This window comes from Phyllobates terribilis, unplaced genomic scaffold (genome assembly GCF_046119375.1).
Source record: "Phyllobates terribilis strain yellow unplaced genomic scaffold, ASM4611937v1 Scaffold_11__3_contigs__length_659146591, whole genome shotgun sequence".
NCBI classification, from domain to species: Eukaryota; Metazoa; Chordata; class Amphibia; order Anura; family Dendrobatidae; genus Phyllobates; species Phyllobates terribilis.
In genome coordinates, this window is record NW_027362771.1 from 575,445,355 (window position 1) to 575,448,505 (window position 3,151).

The window sequence follows — 3,151 nt, forward strand, 5'->3', positions numbered from 1 at the left end:
TCTCGGAGCACCCGGATGGCTCTGTCCTTGAACTGTGCAAATCCCAGATGAGGGTCCTGTAAGGCCATTGCCCGCAACTGGGTTCGGTGGGCATTGCAATATAAACCCTCTATAAATTGTTCAGTCAACAGCCTGTCCTCGTCTCCCACGCCGTCAGGGTCGGTCTGCTTAATGGCTCTCAGGGCCTCTTGTAGGTTCAGGGCATAGTCCCATATACTCTCGTATGCTCGCTGCTTGCACCCGTAGAATCTAAGCTTGATCTCGGCTGAGGTGCGGGTATCAAAGGTGTCCCTCAGCCGGGTTAGTATCCCTGCGACAGTCCTCCCCCCAGGTGGCCAGGACTTTACCTCCCTTCGGGCTGCCCCAGTTAATTGGGCCACCAGGATGCTCACTTTTTGCTCTTCTGTGAGGGGGTACACCTGGAAGAGGCTATCCAGCTTTTCTCTAAAGTCATGCAGGGTATGTGACTCCCCTGAGTACTGGGGTAGCCAGGCCGCTCCCGGGATATAGGGCATGGTGAAAGGCATGACTGCTGCAGCGGTGGCGCTGGCGGGGGTTGAGGCAGTGAAGCTCTCCTCCGTATCCGACATCCTCCTCCCCCCTAGTGGACCGTGGCCTACCTTGCGATGATCCTCTTCCGTAGGCCGCGGCTCCGCAGTAGATCGTCAGGGTTGAGGACCTTCCGTCGCGCTCCTGTGACGTCGGCGTCTGCTGGGCTCCTTCCAGGACCTTACGCGACGTCCGGACGTGAGGCGGGGCTTCAGTTCTCGCGCGCTTTCGGAGTCCACGCCCCTCTTCTTCCCGCGCGACGTCTTCAAGATGGCGTCCAACGGCGGGAAAACTCCACGGAAGGCGGGAAGAAGGCTGAAAATGGCGCCGGATGGCGGGAATCTTCACCGATGGCGGGAAGAAGGCTGAAGATGGCGCCGGATGGCGGGAATCTTCACCACAGGTAAGTTTGAACAGTCTTTTTCAGGCACGCAGTACCCGGTGGTTGCGGGCACGAAATCCTGCCGACTACGCCAAAAGTTGACGCGCCCCTGGGCCTGTGTCGCGCTGCGTTGCGCACGCGGGAGCTTACCCGGAGCCGGATCTGTTGAGGGTTGTAGTCTCGTGGCGGTGACCCGGTCCGTGCCCAGGGAGTCAAACTGAGCGGCGATGTATCAACGGTAGATGTTGGACGACTACGCCACCCGTTGAGTACAGCTAAGGAGCTGCTGCTGCAGGGCAGACCGCTGAGGCCGGTGGTAGGATTGTGCAGCGTGATAGTATAACCCCCAACGGGAGGGGTATGGCCTCAGGGCAGCCGACGTGGATGATGGGGGTAGCAGGAACCACTCGGAGACGGTACGGTGTAGTTCAGGGTCTTTACTGGTGACAAAGATAGACCCTCCCGGAGTACTGGCTAGCGATTGGGGCCTGGTCAGTCCTTGAGCAGATGGGATCTCCCCTGGCCAGGCGGAGTTGTAGGCCTCCCAAACTAACTGTACTCTTCTGGCTACCTTGCTAGAGGCGGGTATAAGTAGCCCACGTCCCTGAGTGTACCGTGTGGTGCTCACCCGTATGGCCGGTGACTCGGGGCCTTCTAGTAGCTTCCGCTCCACGACGGCGGTGCTGGTCCCATGCGTGTGACCGTGCCTTCGGGTTTCTTGGCCAGAGGACCTGGAATCCCCTGCCTGACGGATTCTGCTGCTGGGTAGGAGTTAGTCCCCACAGCCTCGGACTCCAGGTCCGGTAAGAAATCTTCTCAGTCAGGGCGAGCTCTGCAGCTGCCAGCCCCTGACTCCTTGTAACACTGCTCCCACAGAGCTCCTCATGTTCTGTTCCTATATTTGCTTCTTTTCTCTGTCTCTACTTCTTCTCTACTCACTAACCCTGCCTCAGCCCCAGTTTTATATAGGGGAAGTTCTTCCCCTCCCAGGACTGTGCAGGAGGTGTGGCATGCATAGGATTCCTGACCAAGAGACCTCCCACCTGCTCTCAGACGTAATATCTCTATCACTGTGGCAACCAGACCCCTGGGGTGTCACATCTACACTGAGGAGAGACAAAGTCATTAGGGGGCTGTGGGAGCAAAGGATTCTGGGAGTAGATATGCTAATAACACCCCTCCCCTAAATCTGTAATGGAAGAAAGAAAAGCCCCCCAGGCTGGGGGAGGGGAGAGGGTTTATCCTCCATCTGATCATAGTGTCACCACCTCCTACTATACAGACTGTCTGCTCCTGCGTCCTGGGGAAACCTTCACTTATGTGTTAGAGGATTGCATTACCAGGGACTTCCTGATGATGGCGCTAGAGCAGCTGAGAAGCAATACTGTCATGCCGTGACCATCTAATAAGAAATTGTGATTAAATACCGCCATACCAGGACCGCATAATAACACCAAATAAAGACTGTATACCGCCATACCATGAGCACATTATAATACTAAATAGTGACTCATTACCGTCATACCAGGAACACATAATAACACCAAATAGGGACTGAATACCGCCACATAGTTCCTCTATACTGACTATCCACAAGTTCCTACTACGTGGAATATGTAACGAGCCCTCACTTATGTTCTACTACATTACATTACCAGTGATCGCCTGTTGTTGGCGCCAAGAGAGTAGCGAACGAGAACAAGGTCACCACCCAAAACTAAATGAAATCAAAGAACAGTAACCGTCGCCATCATTTGTCCTTCTCTAGATCTCTTATATCCTTTAGAAATAGTGTTTATTGGTTTCATCTTTATTAAAAGCTTCTGCCCAAACAGGGACTTGAACCCTGGACCCTCAGATTAAAAGTCTGATGCTCTACCGACTGAGCTATCCGGGCTTCTGTACATGATTTCGTACACAATGACTTTCTCCTGTATTATCGGCCGTCTGCTCCTCCTTTCTGGTTGCAGACTATCACCACTCACCACTATACGTTCTGTCCATTGGTTTCTACGTCCTGGAAGGGAACCGTCTCTTCTGTATTCCAGACCTGTCCCAAATGCAGAGATGATCCCATAAGACGTAACGATTGAATTGGAGGGAGGACGTCATCAGGGACTTGTAATGAACTTGGGGTAGGGGAGGATGATATCAAGGATTTATAATTAATTGGGTGATTGGGGAGGATGCTATACAGAGGCTTATAGTAAACCAGAGGGT

At 53.6% G+C, this 3,151-nt stretch overlaps 1 non-coding gene across 1 annotated transcript; it reads right to left on the minus strand.

Moving 5' to 3' along the window:
- Positions 1-2,755: 2,755 nt before the first annotated feature.
- Positions 2,756-2,828, minus strand: TRNAK-UUU (transfer RNA lysine (anticodon UUU)). The gene has a single exon. It is a non-coding gene; the product is annotated as a tRNA-Lys (tRNA).
- Positions 2,829-3,151: the final 323 nt, after the last annotated feature.